Below are 17,416 nucleotides of genomic sequence, written 5' to 3'. Positions count from 1 at the left end.
TCCGCCTAGTGGCGCCGGCACACCGGGTTCTAGTCCCGGTCGGGGCGCCGGATTCTGTCCCAGTTGCCCCTCTTCCAGGCCAGCCCTCTGCTGTGGCCCGGGAGTGCAGTGGAGGATGGCCCAGGTGCTTGGGCCCTGCACCCCATGGGAGACCAGGAAAAGCACCTGGCTCCTGGCTCCTGCCATCGGATCAGCGCGGTGCGCCGGCCGCAGCGCGCCGGCCGCAGCGGCCATTGGAGGGTGAACCAATGGCAAAGGAAGACCTTTCTCTCTGTCTCTCTCTCTCTCACTGTCCACTCTGCCTGTCAAAAAATAAATAAATAAAATAAATAAAATAAAATAAAATAAAAAAATAAGAGTGGGAATAAGAGAGGGAGGAGACATACAGTTCAGCACACGTTCCCTTGGACTTACCCCTAAGGGTAAAGCTAAAAACTTGCCATGGGACTCCAAATCCCATTAAGTTGGCAGGTACCAATGCCATCTTACTAGTTAAAGTGATCAGTTTAAGTTCATAACTGATCATAAAAATAGGATTAAGTGTCAAAGAGATCATATAAATAAGACCAAGTGTCTGCTAATAATAATTGATAGAATTAAAAAGGAGAGAATGATCCAACATGGGAAGCAGGACACACAGAAGACTCAGAATGACAAATGCCCTAAACAACACTCTGGCCTCAAATCAGCCCTTAAGGCATTCGGATCTGGCTAAAAATCCCATGAGAGTTTCTCAGGCATGGAAAGTCAAGCCACTGTGGCAACAAATGACCTACATGAAAGATCTCTGTGAGTGAGATCCCAGCGGAAAGAAGGGGCCATCAAAGAAGGAGGTACCTGGGGCCAGTGCTGTGGCGCAGCAGGTTAACACCCTGACCTGAAGGGCCGGCATCCCATATGGGCGCTGGTTGGAGTCCCTGCTGCTCCTCTTCCAATCCAGCTCCCTGCTATGGCCTGGGAATGCAGTGGAAGATGGCCCAAGTCCTTGGGCCCCTGCACCCATGTGGGAGACCCGGAAGAAGCTCCTGGATCCTGGCTTTGGATCAGTGTAGCTCCAGCCATTGAGGCCAATTGAGGGAATGAACCATCGGATGGAAGACCTCTCTCTCTCTGCCTCTCCTCTCTCTCTGCCTCTCCTCTCTCTCTGTGTAACTCTGACTTTCGAGTAAATAAATAAATCTTTAAAAAAAAAAAAAGGAGGTACCTTCTCTGAAGGAGGAGAGAACTTCCACTTTGATTATGGCCTTGTCTAATTAATTTCAGGGTTTGTGGACTCAAGAGGTTTCCATAGCCATGGCAGCTCATGACAAGAGCCTCAGGTGACCACTGATGTCATTAATAAGAGCGTCAATTGTTAAATCAACAACAGGAGTCACTCACTGTGCACTTGCTTCCCATGTAGGATCTCTGTCCTCAATGAGTTATACTATGCGAATTAACGGTAAAACAGGTCTTCAAACAGTACTTCATATTTTGTGTGTCTGTGTGTGTGCAAACTTTTGAAATCTTTACTTAGTATAGAGATGATCTTCTGTATATAAAGATAATTAAAAATTAATCTTAATGAAGAATGGGAGAATGGATGGGAGAGGGAGTAGGAGGTGGGACAGTTTTGGGGTGGGAGGATAGGTATGGGGGGTAGAACCGCTATAATCCTAAAGTTGTACCTATGAAATTTATATTTATTAAATAAAAGCTTTCTTTTAAAAATTAGTTACAGTGAAGCCAGGAGTCTCATCCAGGTCTCCCGTGTGGGTGCCAGGGCCCAAGCACTTGGGCCATCCTCAGCTGCCCTCCCGGTCGCATTAGCCAGGAGCCAGATCCAAAGTTGAACAGCCCGGATTTGAACCAGCACCCATATGGGATGGTGGTGGTAAAGACAGTAGCTTAACCCACTGTATCACAGGGCCAGGCCCCTAAATAAGTCTTAAAAAACAAAGCAAAACAAAAAACAGGCAAGCAGTAACTCCTGTGATTCTGCTTTCTTATAGACACTATTTAAGGTCCCAAATCAGTCAACCTTAACAGACTTTTTATCCAAGAAGGCCTTTCTTTTTCTTCTTTTTTAAATATAGAGACTGAAGGAGAGGGAGGGAGGGAGGGAAGGAGGGAGAGAAAGGGAGAGGGAGAGGGAGAGGGGAGAGGGGAGAGAGAGAGAGAGAATCTTTCATCCATTAGTTCACTTCCCAAATGGCTACAATGGCCAGGGCTGGGCCAAGCCAGAGCCAGGAGCCAGGAGCCTCTTCCAGGTCTCCCACGTGGGTGCAGGGGCCCAAGAACTTGGGCCATCCTCCACTGCTTTCCCAGGCCATGGCAGAGCTGGATCAGAAGTGGAGCAGCCAGAGCCCACACGGATGCTGGCACTGCAGACAGAGGCTTAACCTTCAATGCCACAGTGCCGGCCACAGGCCCAGGTTTTCAAATCCTGGTCTAGAGTCAGAGTTTTAGATCTTAAGAAGGATTCAGGGTATCACTGCTTGTTTGAAGATGAAGTCCTGTGACCTAGAATGCAGGCAGTCTCGCTAAGCTGAGAGCAGCTTCTGCTGACAGAGGGCAAGGCAACAGGGCTCTCTCAGTCCTACAAGTACAAGGACCTGATTTGTGCATTTTTTTAAAAAAAAGATCTTTCTATTTATTTGAAAGACAGCGTTACAGAGAGGCAGAAACAGAGAGAGAAGACTTCCATCCACTGATTCATTCCCCAAATGGCCGCAACAGCAGGAGCTGGGCTGATCCAAAGCCAGGAGCCAGGAGCCAGGAGCTTCTTCCAGGTCTCTCACACGGGTACAGGGGCCCAAGGACTTGGGCCATAGCAGAGAGCTGGATGGGAAGTAGAACTGCTGGGTCTTGAACTGGCGCCCTTATGGGATGCCGGCGCTGCAGGCGGCAGCTTTACTCACTATGCCATAGTGCTGGCCCTTACTTGTACATTAGTAAGCAGATTTTCCCCAGTGCCTCCAGTGGAGAATTCAGCCTGGCTCACACCTGGATTCAGCCTGGGGCTACTCTGAGCAGAGTTTGCTGTGCCAGTCGTCCTACCTGGGAAGCTAATACGTGGGTGTTATCTACCTCAAGCTGCCAGATTTGTGGTTATGTGTCATGCAGCCATACAAAAACAAACAAAAGGCAGGTGTTTGGCACAGGAACTGGGATGTCATCTGGGACGCTCACATCCCATATCAGAGTGCTTGGGTTTAAGTCCTAGCTCTGCTACAATTCCAGCTTCCTGCTCATACGTACTCTGAGAGGCGGCTGGTGACAGCTGCAGTGGTTGGGTGCCTGCTACCTGAGTGCCTGACTCCCAGACATCTGGGGAGCCGGATGGTGAATACTGCCTCTCACTCCCTCTGCCTCTCAAATACATGAATTTCTTCTGAAGTTAAAAAAGCCCACTACAGTGATGTATGTACTTTTCATTGTCACTGTAATACATCTAAGGACCTTATTGTTGGTTTGTCTCATTTGGTGAAGCTAAAGTATGAACTGGAGACTTTTTGGGTGTGTAATGAAAAGGTGAGCCTTTGGGGGGTGGGGAAGAAAATGTGATGAGCCGGAGCTGCCGCACTAGGTTAATCCTCCGCCTGCAGCGCCGGCATCCCATGTAGGCGCCAGGTTCTAGTCCAGTTGCTCCTCTTCCGGTCCAGCTCCCTTCTGTGGCCTGGGATAGCAGTGGAGGATGTCCCAGGTGCTTGGGCCCCTGCATCTGCATGGGAGACCAGGAACAAGCTCTTGGCTCCTGGCTTCAAATTGGTGCAGTGCCAGCCGTTGCGGCCATTTGGAGAGTGACCAATGGAAGGAAGACCTTTCTCTCTGTCTCTCTCTCTCACTGTCTGTAAACTCTACCTGTAAAATAAATAAATTAAAAAAAGAAAGAAAAGGTGATCTGTTGTATAGAACTTAGAAGCTAGTCGTACTCCACAATGACCTTTCTCATTGCACTCAAATAGTTTTAGCATCCATTAATAATTCTTGTCTGAATCTATTATTGCATCAGTGTTGCAAAAGAGTAATTTTTAATGACTTTCCAATTCTATCATTCTTTATACATTTATTAACATTACCCTGTAAAGAAGAGCTATGCATTTTCTTTTTCAATTTTTTAAAAAGCATTACAAAGGATTTATGAGTTCTTTTTAAATTAATTATGAATTATGTCATAGTCCATTAGAATCTGAATATTGAACATGTCCAAAATTTTGTCTGTGCAAACTTCTTTAAGCTCTACCTATGTTTTCTTATTTTAATGAAACAAAATGTCTGCATAGTGAAATCCGCAACTCCTAAGTATATAATTTGAACTTTTTAAAAAATATGTGTCCTAGGGGCTGGCACTGTGGCATATTGGGTAAAGCCACTGCACGAAGTATCGGCATCCCATATGGGTGCCAGTCTGAGTCACAGCTGCTCTACTTCCAATCCAGCTCTCTGCTATGGCCTGGGAAAGCAGTAGAAGATGGCCCAAGTCCTTTGACCCCTGCACCCAAGTGAGAGACCTGGAAGAAGCTCTTGGCTCCTGGGTTCAGATTGGCACAGCTCTAGCTGTTGCAGCCAATTGGGGAGTGAACCAGCAGATGGAAGACCCCCCCCCCCTTCTGCAACTCTGCCTTTCAAATAAATAAACAAATCTTTTTTTAAAAAAATGTGGGTCCTTTGTTAGCCAATTCCTTCCTCAATAAGCAACTTTTATTATGAATTCGTCCAACATCAGTTAATTTTTCTGATTCTTTCTGGATTCTTCTAATGTGTCCCATTAGTCTTTGGGCATTTCCTTCCTTCTGGCACAAAAAGCTGCTTCAGGTTCACCCTGCATTTTCTCTTCCCAGACATTAGTTTTAGTGAGGAGGGGTATTTACAGTCCAAGTTCTGAGTGTCCTTGTAGCTACTGGACTATCACTGCTTCTAAGCCTTTTCAATGAATAACAGCAAACTTAAAAGAAAATTAGAAGAGCTTTATATTACATTACAAAGCAACTGAAGATGAGCTGCTGATCTGATTTTACATGATCCTAAATATATCATGACTAGTATTTCCTACAAACAAGAATATTTTCAGGGCCAGCGCTGTGGCATGGTGGGTAAGGCTGCTGCCTGTAGTGCTGGCATCCCATATGGGCGCCAGTTCAAGTCCTGGCTGCTCCACTTCCGATCCAGCTCTCTGCTATGGCCTGGGAGAGCAGTAGAAGATGGCCAAGTGCTTTGGGCCCCTGCACCCACGTTGTGGACCCAGAGGAAACTCCTGGTTTCGGATTGGCCCAGCTCCAACTGTTGCGGCCATTTGGGGGAGCAATCCAGTGGATTGAAGACCTCTCTCTCTCTCTCTCTCTTTCCTCCCCCTGCCTCTCTGTAACTCCACCTTTCAAATAAATGAATAAATCTCTGAAAAAAAAAGAAAAGAATATTCTCTTGGTGCCAGCATTGTGGCTCAGTGGGTTAAGCTACTGTTTGCAGCACTGGGAGTCAATATGGGTGCCAGTTCGACTCCCAGCTGCTCTGCTTCTGATCCAGCTCCTTGCTAATGCTCTTGGGAAAGCAGTGGAAGATGTCCTGTGTCCTAAATGCTCTCCCTGCAACCATGTGGGAGACCTGGAGAAAGTTCCTGGCTTTGGCCTGGCCCAAAGCTCTAGCCATTGCAACCATTTGGGGAGTGAAATAGGGCGTGGAAGATAATCTCTCTCATTCATTCTCTCTGTAACTCTGCCTTTCAAATAAATAAATACAATCTTTAAAAAAATAAATGAGGGGGGCCGGCGCTGCGGCTCACTAGGCTAATCCTCTGCCTACGGTGCCGGCACACCGGGTTCTAGTCCCGGTCGGGGCGCCGGATTCTGTCCCGGTTGCCCCTCTTCCAGGCCAGCTCTCTGCTGTGGCCAGGGAGTGCAGTGGAGGCTGGCCCAAGTGCTTGGGCCCTGCACCCCATGGGAGACCAGGATAAGTACCTGGCTCCTGCCATCGGATCAGCGCGGTGCGCCGGCCACAGCGCGCCGGCCGCGCCGGCCACTGGAGGGTGAACCAACGGCAAAGGAAGACCTTTCTCTCTCTCTCTCTCACTGTCCACTCTGCCTGTCAAAAAATTTAAAAAAAAAAGAAAGAGAGAAAAAAAATAAATGAGGGGCCAGTGCTATGGCATAGCAGGTAAAAGCTGCCACCTGCAGTGCTGGCATCCCATATGGTCTCAGCTGCTCCACTTCCAATCCAGCTCTCTGCTATGGCCTGGGAAAGCAGTGGAGGATGGCCCAAGTCCTTGGGCCCCTGCACCCGTGTGGGAGACCCAGAGGAAGCTCCTGGCTCCTGGATGAAAGAGCCCCCCTCCTTCCCCTGCTTCTCCTTCTCTCTCTGTGTAACTCTGACTTTAAAATAAATAAATAAATCTTTTAAAAAGATTTGTTGGCTCACTCCTCAATTGGCTGCAACAGCCGAGCTGTGCCAATTCAAAGTCAGGAGCTTCTTCCAGGATAAACAAGAACAGAGAATTAATCTCTAGCAAACCTACCCAATAAGAAGTACTGAAATGAATCCTTCAGGCTAAAATAAAAAAAAAATACTACACAGAAATTTCAATCTATACGAAGAAATAAAGAACATAAATATAAAAAAGAGCCTAGGGGCTGGCTTTGTGGCAGAGCAGATAAAGCCACTGTGTGCAATATTGGCATTCCATATGGGTTTGTGTCCCTTTTGCTCCACTTCTGATCCAGCTCACTGCTACTGGCTTTGGAAAGCAAAAGGAGATGACCCAAGTGCTTGGGCTCCTACCACCCATGTGGGAGTCCCAGATGGAGCTTCTGGCTCCTGGCTTTGGCCTGATCCAGCCCCCAAAAAAGGCCGTTGCAACTATCTGGGGAGTGAACTAGAGGATGGAAGATCTCTCTGTCTCTCTCTATAACTCTGACTTTCAATTAAGATAAATACAATTTTTAAAAATAGCCTAGGGGCCAGTGTTGTGGCATAGCAGGAAAAGCTGCCACCTGCTGTGCTGGCATCCCATGTGGGCACCAGCACAGCAGGTGGTGGCTTTACCCACTATACCACAGTGCCAGCCCTCTGATCCACTTCTGTTCCAGCTTCCTGCTAATGAGCCTGGGAAAGCAGCAGAAGATGGCCCAGATACTTGGGCTTCTGTATCCACGTGGGAGACCCGGATAGAATCTGTGGCTCCTGGCTATTTCCTGGCCCAGCCCTGACAGTTGCAATCATCTGGGGGAATGAACCATCAGATGGAAGACCTCTCTGTCTCTTCCTCTCTCTCCATAACTCTGCCTTTCAAACAAATAAGTCTTTAAAACTTGCCACAAATAAACTAACTGGAAAAAAAATATACAGACCATGACTGTCTTTGAAGTAATTTTGAGGCATATTTGTCCTCACTCCCCAGATATCAGCACCACCCTGGTTTTCATTTATATCATTCCCTCGATGTTCCTTCAAACTTACCCACTTAAATAGTTTCATGATTGAAAAATTTATTATCATTACATATACTTTCAGTACACACAGAAGTAAAGACTGTGGTTTAATGAAGCCCATATGTAAGTGTACATCACCCAACTCAAAAAATTATCTGGTTCTCAACAGTCTTTCACTAATGCTGCCCCACAATTTTTCTCATCTCAATCCAAAACATCACATAAACACTCTGCTATTTCTTTTTTTTAAAGATTTATTTTATTTGAAAGTCAGAGTTACACAGTTATGCAGAGAGAGAAGGAGAGGCAGAGAAAGAGAGGTCGTCCATCTGATGGTTGACTCCCCAGTTGGCCACAACAGCCAGAGCTGCGCCGATCCGAAGCCAGGAGCCAGGAGCGTCTTCTGGGTCTCCCACGCAGGTGCAGGAGCCCAAGGACTTAGGCCATCTTCTACTGCCTTCCCAGGCCATAGAGGGAGCTGGATCAGAAGTGGAGCAACCAGGTTTTGAACCGGTGCCCATATGGGATGCCGGCACTGCAGGCCAGGGCGTTAACCCCCAGCACCACAGCGCCAGCCCCTACACTCTGATATTTCTAATAGTTAAGGGCTCATAGAAAAGTTGAAAAAAAAATACAAAGAAATTCTACGTACTCTTCAATTCATCAATTATTGACATTTTGCTTTATCTTGCTCTCTCTCCATAGATGGGCAATGCCACGGCAGTTAAGCCGCCACTGGGGACGCTTCCATCCCATAGCAGAGTGCCCAGGTTCCAGCTCTGCCTCTGCTTTCCATCTGGCTTCCTGCTGATGCGTACCCTGGAGGCAGCAGATGATCTCAAGCACTCAAGTCCCTGCCCACACTTGGGAGACCCTGATTCAGTTCTTGGCCCCTGGCTTTGGACTGACCCAAACTTGGCTGTTGCAGCCATTTGGGGAGTGAACCAGCAGACGGAAGACCTCTCTCTCTGTCTCTTCCTCTCTCTGTCTATAACTGTACCTCTCAAATAAATAAATAAAAATTTTTAAAAAACAAATAAAATAAAATTGGAGCCGGTATTGTGGCATGGCAACTAAGCCACCGCCTGTGATGCTGGCATCCCATCTGGGCACTGGCTGGAGTCCTAGCTGCTCCACTTCCAATTCAGCTCTCTGCTAATGTGCCTGGGAAAGTAGCAGAGGATTGCCTAAGTGCTTGGACCCCTGCCACCCAGGTGGGAGACCTGGAGAAAGCTCTTGGCTTCTGGCTTTGGTCTGGCCCAGCCCTGGTCATTGTGGCCATTTGGGAAGTGAACCAGCAGGAGGAAGACCTCTCTGTCCCACCTTTCTCTGTAACTCTGCCTTTCAAATAAATAAATGAATCTTTTAAAAAATAAAAGAAAATGAAATCTAATTTCACAAGTTCATTTTGTTGTCAGATCTTTGGTCTCCTTTGATTTAGAACTATTCCTCAGCATGTCATTGTCTTTAACAACCTTAATATTTATGATGAGACAAGGAATTATTAGAATGTCCATCAGTTACTGTTTTTCTGGCATCAAAAATAGATTTAGGCACAGGGGTAGAGAACCATTTTTCTGCCAAGGAAGGACCATTAGGATATTTATAACATTATTTGCAGGCCACACAAAATTATGAACTTAAAAAACAGCCTGCTATAGAGTTATTGAATTTTGAGTCCTGCCTACGATTGCTTTGGCAGGACCAGAGCAAATCCATCCCCCTTTGTTGAAAATACTCCAGAAACGGTGTTTTCTTCTCAATGCTTCATTTTAGAGGCGTATGATTTCAAACTGTCCTGTCGTTGGTCAGGTTAACTTTGGTCACAGTTTGAGCAGTGTCTCCCAACCTCCCTCACTGCAGGTGACTGGGCTCCCTTTGTGAACAGAGCCTTTGAGATGCTATAAATATCCCAGAGTTCATAAAGCTTTCTCCCACCAATTTCAGCATCTGCTAGTAATTCATGCCTGAATCTGTTATTACTGCCATGGTTGCCAAACACACACATGCATATATTACATACATTACCAACATCAATCTGGAATCATGGTTTTCTATTTTATTCAACTGGTTATAATAATTTTTTAAAGGTGTTTATTTAAGAGGCAGAGAAAGGGAGAGACAGAGAAAAATGTCTTCTATCTGCTGGCTCACTCCCCAGATGGCTGCAATGGCCAGAGCTCAGCCAATCTGAAACCAGGAGCCAGGATCTCCTTCCAGGTCTCTCACATGGGTACAAGGGCCCAAGCACTTGGGCCATTTTCCACTGCTTTCCCAGGCCATAGCAGGGAGCCGGACCAGAAGAGGAGCAGCCAGGACTAGAACTGGCAGCCATATCAATGCCAGTGCCCTAGACAGAGGCTTAGGCCACTATGCCACGGTGCCAGCCCCAGGTTCTAATCTTTTACTATCATTATTGAGTCTGGTATTCAAATTAACTGTGACTTAGCAAGTTGGAACCCTTTCACAGTGGCTCAATCAGGATTTTTAAAAAGCTTAAGCCCTGGGTCTGGTGCTGTGGTGCAGCGGGTTAAAGCCCTGGCCTGAAGCACCGGCATCCGATATGGATGGAAGCCCTCTCTCTCTGTCTCAACCTCTCTCTGTAACTCTGTCTTTCAAATAAGTAAAATAAATCTTTTATAAAAAAGCTTAAGCCCTGAAGTATCACTATAATTAATATTAAAAATTCCCTGATATGGGGCTGCTGCTGTGGCACAGCGGGTAAAGCCACTGCATTGCTGGCAGGCTTCCCATATGGGAGCAGATTCCAGTCCTGGCTGCTCCACTTCCAAACCGGCTTCCTGCTGGTGTGCCTGGGAAAACAGCAGAAGGTGGCCCAAGGACTTGGGCCCCTGCACCCACGTGGAAGATGCAGAGGAATTTCCTGGCTCTTGGGTTTGGCAGTCAGTCACTGTAGCCATTTGGGGAGTGAATCAGTGGATAGAAGATCTCTCTCTCTCTCTCTCTCTCTCTCTCTCTTTCTCTCTCCGTCTCTCCCTCTCTAACTGTGCCTTTCAAATAAATAAATAAATCTTTTTAAAAAAATTTCCTGATATGATCTCATACCCAGTTCATGTTCAAATTTCATGATATTTCAAAACATCTTTTTAAAATTTATTTTCATATACTTGAAAGCAGAGAGAGAGAGAGAGAGAGAGAGAGAGATCTTGAATCTGCTGCTTCATTCCTCAAACACCTATTACAACCAGGGCTTGGCCAGGCTGAAGCCAGGAACCTGTAACTTCATCCATACCTCCCACATGGGCGGCAGCGTCCTAAGCATTTGGGCCATCATTTGTTGCCTCCCAGGATGCACCAGTAGGAAGCTGGACTGGAAAGAGAGGCGCTGGCACTCAAACTCGGCACGCTAATGTGGGATGCAGGGGTCCCAAGCAGTGGCTCACCCTGCTGCGCCATAATGCCCGTCTCTTGTCTTTTTATAATTTTGTGTTTGTTTAAACTGGGATCCAAATAAAATTTTTTGACTTTTTTAACTTGAAGTTAAGAGAGACGAAGACGGACAGGAAGACAGAGATCTTCTACCTGCAAGCTCATTCATTCTGCAAATGCCTACAATAGCCAGGGGTGAGCAGGGCAAAGCCAGCAGTCGGGAACTCAACACGGTCTCCCACAGGTTTTGCAGGAACTCGACTACTTGAGCCATCACCTGCCTCCCAGGGTGTGCAGTAGCAGGAATCTGGAATTGGACGCAGAAGCAGTACCTGAACCCCAGCACTCCAGCGTGGCTATGGGTGTTCTATGCAATGCTCTTACCTAGAATTGCTTCAAAATGAACCAGGACACATATAGACATCAAAAATTAGAATCCTGGGGCAGGAGTTTGGCCTAGTGGTTAAGATACCTGTATTCCATATTGGAGTACTGGGTTCAAGTCCTACCCCCAGTTCTTGACTCCAACTTCCTGCTAATGCAGACCTAGGGAGACAAGTAGTTAGGTCCCTGCCACCTACATGGGAGATCTAGATTGAGTAACTGATTTTCAGCTTCAGCCCCAACTCAGCCCTACCCACTGTGGACACATTTCACATTCTCTCTCTCTCTCTCCCCCTTTCTAGTAAGTAAAATTAAAAAAAAAAATCTTTGCAGGGCTGGCTTAGTGGTATAGCAATTAAAGCCACTGCCTGCAAAGCTCAGATCCCACATGGATGCCATTTTGAGTCCTGGCTGCTCCTCTTCCGATCCAGCTCTCTGCTATGGCCTGGGAAAGCAGTGGAGGATGGCCCAAGTCCTTGGGTCCCTGCCATGTGGGAAACCCGGAAGAAGCTCCTGGCTCCTGGCTTCGGACAGGCCCAGCTTCAGCCATTGCAGCCATTTGGGAGGCAAACCAGAGAATGGAAGATCTCTCTATCTCTCTGCATCTCCCTCTCTCTCTGTAACTCTTTCAAATAAATAAATAAATAAATCTTTTTAAAAAAACTTTGCACCCCAAATATGATATTCACATTTACAATCTGGATGATTTTGTTATAAAAATTTAAATATCTCTCAGATGAATAATTAGGATAAACATGGTACCTGCAACATCGTATTCTTACTTCATCAAGTACCGACCTAGCTGTCACACAAACTCTCCAAGGCTGCCATCTGCACAATGTGAGTTGACAAATTCCATCCATGAGGTGACTCAGCAGCCTCAGGGAAGCCTGCATCTTAATTGTGTGATAATCTCTGTCTTCTAAGAATGTAAGCAGACACACAAGGAACCCAGCTTCGTGGCTTCTCATGAGACATAACTTTAGGCTACCTAACGCCTGTGAATATCCCAGGAAATGGTGGCTTAGGCCTTGCTACATCCTATTTCATGTATCTCTGCTCACTTGTTTTCTCTCATGAACAAACATCAACTTCCTTTCCAAAACAGTTTTTATTAACTGTTTCCTATACTTTATTTAAACCCGATAACCTCAGTTCGTACAAATTTTTTCCTTAATTTTGATGAGGGTCTGGCATTGTGGCATAGAAAGTTAAGTTTCTTCCTGTGACACCTGCAACCCATATGGGTGCCCACTTGAGACCTGGCTGCTGCACTTCTGATCCAGCGTCCTGCTAATATGCCTGAGAAAGCAGTGGAAGATGGCCCAAGTCCTTCGGCCTCTGCACCCACGTAGGAGACCTGGAAGAAGCTCCTGGCTCCCGGCTTCAGCCTGGCCCCGCCCTGGCTATTGCAGCCATTTGGGGAGTGAACCAGAGAATGAAAGATCTCTCTCTCTCTGTGTGTGTGTGTGTGTGTGTGTATGTGTCACTCCTCCTGTCTCTGTAACTCTAACCTTTCAAATACATAAAAATAAATCTTTAAAAATAATTATGTTAAGGAACCAAACTCACAATTCATTGCAAACTAGAACATTTCAAATAATAGATTTCTATAATCACAAATAAAGGTACAACTTATTGAACAACGGAAATACTGGAATTCCTAAATTGATGAAGGTTATTTAGTTGTTGGTTTTGTTTGATGAACATAAATCCTTTCCCATAAAAAGGAAGTGTCTCATTATCAGACAGCCCTTTGGGGTGGGTCGGACCCCATTTTACCCAGCCTGATGTGCCCTGTGGGATGCAGCCCCAGGGCTCCGTCTGGTTTCAGTGTGTGAGAGGCAGGCGTCCGGCAATTCCAGCGGGAGAAGAACTCACGGTGTCACTAGAGGGCGCACTTGAGTGCCTCCCGCCCAAAGGCTGCGTATCTGACGGGGGTGTGTACCCCCCTGACCAAAGCACCCCTGCGTATTCTCATAACTGCTCGTGCCGCCGTTTTGGCCATAGTCACTGCGCATGGCAGTGAAGTCTTGTTTGTCTCTTCCAGGGGAAAACCTGGGATCGTATTTCACTCCCTGAGGTCTCTCTCATCTTCAGCGTCCTGCCAGCCTGCCCTTCCTTGACAAGCCAGGCAAGGGACGTCTGGGGGACCTGGGACAGGGCGTAAGCCCCGAGAGCCGCAGCTGCCGTTCTCTGACAGCTGCTCCTCCCGGGCTCCTCCACACAGGCTTGGGTGCGCGGGTAGCAGGAGGCAGCCGGGTCCCGGCGGAAGGGGACCCTGCAGCACTGGGAATTGTGTGTAATCAGCTGGCAGCCGACGCTCAGGCGAGAGCGACGCAGTAGCTCCTCCCTGACAGTCCAAGTCCACTCACTCATGTGTCTGGTGGGACAGTGGCGGGGCAGGTGGCTGAGAGAGCCGTGGCTGGAAGGGTGAGGACAGAGAGCGCGGGGAAGGAGGGAGAGGCTTCCAGGTGCCCACCCGTGGTCATCTGAGCACAGAATGGAAAGTCACCTACAGGGAACAGCAAAGACAAATTCGGGGGCGCGAGCCGTGGCACAGGGAGCTAAGTCATCACCTGTGACACCGTTATTCTATGTTGGAGCACCGGTTCGAGTCTCTGCTGCTCCTCTTCTGATCCAGCTCCCTGCTAACGCACCTGAGGAGGCAATAGAAGATGGCCTAAGTCCTTGGGCCCCTGCACCCACGTGGGAGACCCAGACAGATTTCCAGGCTCCTGGCTTCAGCCTGGCCCAGCCCTGGTTGCTGCACTCATTTGGGGAACAAATATGTGTGTCTCCCTCTCTCTGTGTCATTCTGCCTTTGAAATAAATAAAAATAAATGTGAAAAAAAGGAGTGTTGAGGCCTAATGGGTAAAGCTGCCAGCTGCAATGCCAGTATCCCATACGCGCACCAGTTCAAGTTGTGGCTGCTCTGCTTCCAATCCAGCTCCCTGCTAATGCGATGGGGGATGGCCCAAGCTCTTGGGCCCCTGCTACTCATGTGGGAGACCCAGATGAAGCTCCTGGCTACTGGCTTCAGCCTGGCCCAGCCCTGGCTGCTGTGGCCACTTGGGGGAGTGAACCAGTGGATTGAAGATCTCTCTCTATCTCTCCCTTTTTTGCTCTGAAACTCTTTCGAACAAAATAAATAAATTTCTTTAAAAAAAATTATGGGGCCGTTGCTGTGCCATAGCAGGTAGAGCTGCCACCTGTAGTGCCGGAATTCCATATGGGTGCCAGTTCAAGACCCAGCCACTCCACTTCTGATCCAGCTCTCTGCTATGGCCTGGGAAAGCAGTGGAAGATGGCTCAAGGTCGTGGGCACCTGCATCCACATGGGAGAGCTGGAAGAAGCTCCTGGCTCCTGGCTTCAATTGACCCAGCTCCCGCCTTTGAGGCCATCTGGTGTGGGGAGCAACTCGGACTAGACTAAGTTACTGGAATTAAGACTTATTCTATGCATCTGCTCTCCCACAATATGGCACTGAGAAGGGAGTAACAACTTCTACGCAGCTGCCTCTCGCCAATTTGATTGACTGAGCTGCAGGAGCTGATCTTGCTCCTGATTGGAGGAGAGCAGCGTACTTGGCATGTGGGTAGCAGAGTTGGGATTGGTGGAAGAGGACTATAAAGGAGGAGAGAGACAGCATGCACCAGGAACATCTAAGGGGAACATCTATCTGAAGGAACACCTGTGCAGCCCCCGAGAGAGCCGGCCGGCGGTGTGCCGCTCCCCCGCGGAAGTGGGGAAAGTGGCAGGGGGAGCCGCCCTTCCACGGAGGTGGAAGGGTCGGTAGCCAACCCGGGGAAGAACCAGCAGCAAACCCGGGGAGGGCCGAGCAGACAAAAGAACAGTGCAGGGTCCTGTGTCGTTCCTCCACGAAGAGGGGGAGCGACAATCTGGGGAGTGAACCAGTGGATGGAAGATCTTTCTCTTTCTCTCTGCCTCTGCCTCTCTGTAACTCTGCCTTTCAAATAAATAAATAAATCTTTAAAAATTTTATTTTATTTACTTGAAAGAGTTACAAAGAGAAGTAGAGAAAGAGAGAGAGGTCTTCCATCCATGGATTCACTCCCTAAATGGCCTCATTGGCCGAAGGAGCTTCTTCTGGATCTCCCACGTGGGTGCAGGGGCCCAAGGACTTGGGCCATCTTCTGCTGCTTTCCCAGGCCACAGCAGAGAGCTGGATCGGAAGTGGAGCAGCACTTTAACCTGCTGTGCAGAGCCCCGGCCCCAAATCTCTCTTTCTCTTTAAATGATTGATGTATTTACTTGAAAGTCTGCGTTCCAGGCCAGGTGGCCGTCCTGTGCCTGTGTTCACTCATCTCAAGTGACTTGGGTGAGCGTTTTGTCTCAAAGGACTGGCTGGGGAGGGAACAGGCCTCACCTGTCTCTCACAGATGGGAACTTCTTCCGGTTGCATAGTTTCCATCCGGATTGTTGAAAGAATTCTCCACATTCTCACCGGGCGTGGGAAAACCCTTTTTGGTCATTTGTTAGCACTATTCTCCTCCAACGAGCCTGGGCTCCTGCTCCCTGGAGGGCACCTCTCGCCTCCTCGCCACTCCGAATGCAGCGCTCGGGAGCCCCATCTGGAGAAGTTCCTCTGGGGAACCACGAGGTGGCGCTGCCGGGCGCAAGCCCAGAGCCGCGCGCCCGTGTCCCTCGGGCTTCGGCCCCGCAGCTACGCGGCGCAGGATCAACCTGGCTGACTGTGGGCGCCCCGGTTTCTTCATCAATCTTCCCATCTGTCCCACAGACATTTGCCGAATGCTGCCAGGAGCCAGGAAGTGGAAAAGAATACTAATAAGCGTCGGTACCGCACCCGGCCGCTTACACGTGCGCTCTCTGCAGCTGACAGGCTCGCAGGTGGCGCTGCAGAGTAAGAAAGGCTGGGTCATACTGTGGGCTTTCAGGAGGACCCCCGAGCCGCGGCAGAAAGGTGGGGCGCAGTTTTCTGTGCAGGGAGGGGCTGGCTCCTCCCGAGGCCCCGGTGTGGCTCTGTCAGGGTGTTTGGGGTACCCCGCACCCCAGGCCGCATCCTTTACCAAACCCAGAGCAGCCGTCAAGGCACTGCTTCTTCACTGGCCCCACAAGCGTTTGCCCTCCTCTCATACTAGCAAGTGCCTAAGGCAGGTGCAAATGGAAGACCTTGGGCTCCAGACGGACAAACCTGCTTTTAAGCCCCAGCTTAGCCAGCTGCTGTGCCAGTGACCTTGAACGACTTGATTAACTTCTCTGACCTAGAAGATGGGGTTGATGATACCTGAGAGAGAGATCTTCCATCCGCTGGTTCACTCCCCAAATGGCCGCAATGGCCAGGGGTGGGCCAGTCTGAGCCAGGAGTGAGGAGCTTCCCTGGGTCTCCTACATGGGTGCAGGGGCCCAAACACCTGAACCATCTGCTGCTGCTTTCCCAGATGCATTAGCAGGGAGCTGGATCGGAAGTGGAGCAGCTGGGACTTGAACCAGAGTCCATATGAGATGCTGATGCTGCAGAGGGCAGCTTTACCTGCTACGCCACAGCGCCGGCCCGGTGATACTTGCTTTTATTTTGGAGGATGTGTCCTGCAGGGTTGAAGGACCAGGAGGCCTGAGTTCAGGTTCTGGCATAGTGACTTGAGAAGTCACTGCATCTCCTTGCGTCAAGGTTTCTTCATCGCTCCTGTGGAGATATACACTTGCCTCACAGGACTAACAGAGACTTAAGTAGGGTGGCTTTCTAATCCCAGGCCTGTGACATGGTGTCGCGGTGGCTGCTGCTCACTCCTCACGCACACTGCACTTGCTGCCAGGAACAGACTGCAGCCATATATTCTCTTACTTCTTGTGAACGTTATGTTTGTTGGCCTTGTCTCCACAACAAGATGTTAAACTTTATAAGGTCATGGATCACGTTGCCTAGCACCACGCCCAGCACACACTAAGCACAGAACAAACAGTTCTCTGTGCCAAGTACCAAGGCTGGGAAACCCGGATCCTGGCACTTTCATGGATTCTGCCAACATTTGAAGAGCTATATTCAGGCTCATCACGTCTAGGACTCTTGCCTTTTTAGGATTTAAACTATCTGTGTGGGGCCAGCACTGTGGCATAGCAGGTAAAGTCGCCGCCTGCAGTGCCAGCATCCTGTATGGGCACCGGTTCAAGTTCCGGCTGCTCCACTTCCAATCCAGCTCTCTGCTGTGGCCTGGGAAAGCAGTAGAAGATGGCCCAAGTGCTTGGGCCCCTGCA

At 48.7% G+C, this 17,416-nt stretch overlaps 1 protein-coding gene across 1 annotated transcript in view; it reads right to left on the bottom strand.

Annotated features, from left to right (window-relative positions):
• SCCPDH (saccharopine dehydrogenase (putative)) overlaps positions 1 to 16,956 on the bottom strand; it is a 64,147-nt gene extending 47,191 nt beyond the window's left edge. The window contains exons 1-2 of the mRNA XM_089311687.1: positions 16,730 to 16,956; positions 13,757 to 13,837 (exon numbers count right to left, since the gene is read on the bottom strand). The gene's annotated coding sequence lies outside the window, so the exon portion shown is untranslated. The remainder of the gene's footprint in view (positions 1 to 13,756; positions 13,838 to 16,729) is intronic.
• Between the last annotated feature and the right edge of the window lie 460 nt (positions 16,957 to 17,416).

This window comes from Oryctolagus cuniculus, chromosome 13, assembly GCF_051225735.1.
Source record: "Oryctolagus cuniculus isolate XC-2025 breed Fujian yellow rabbit chromosome 13, ASM5122573v1, whole genome shotgun sequence".
Lineage (NCBI taxonomy): Eukaryota > Metazoa > Chordata > Mammalia > Lagomorpha > Leporidae > Oryctolagus > Oryctolagus cuniculus.
Note: the sequence above shows the minus strand (reverse complement) of the source record. Positions and strands in the feature narration are given on the sequence as shown.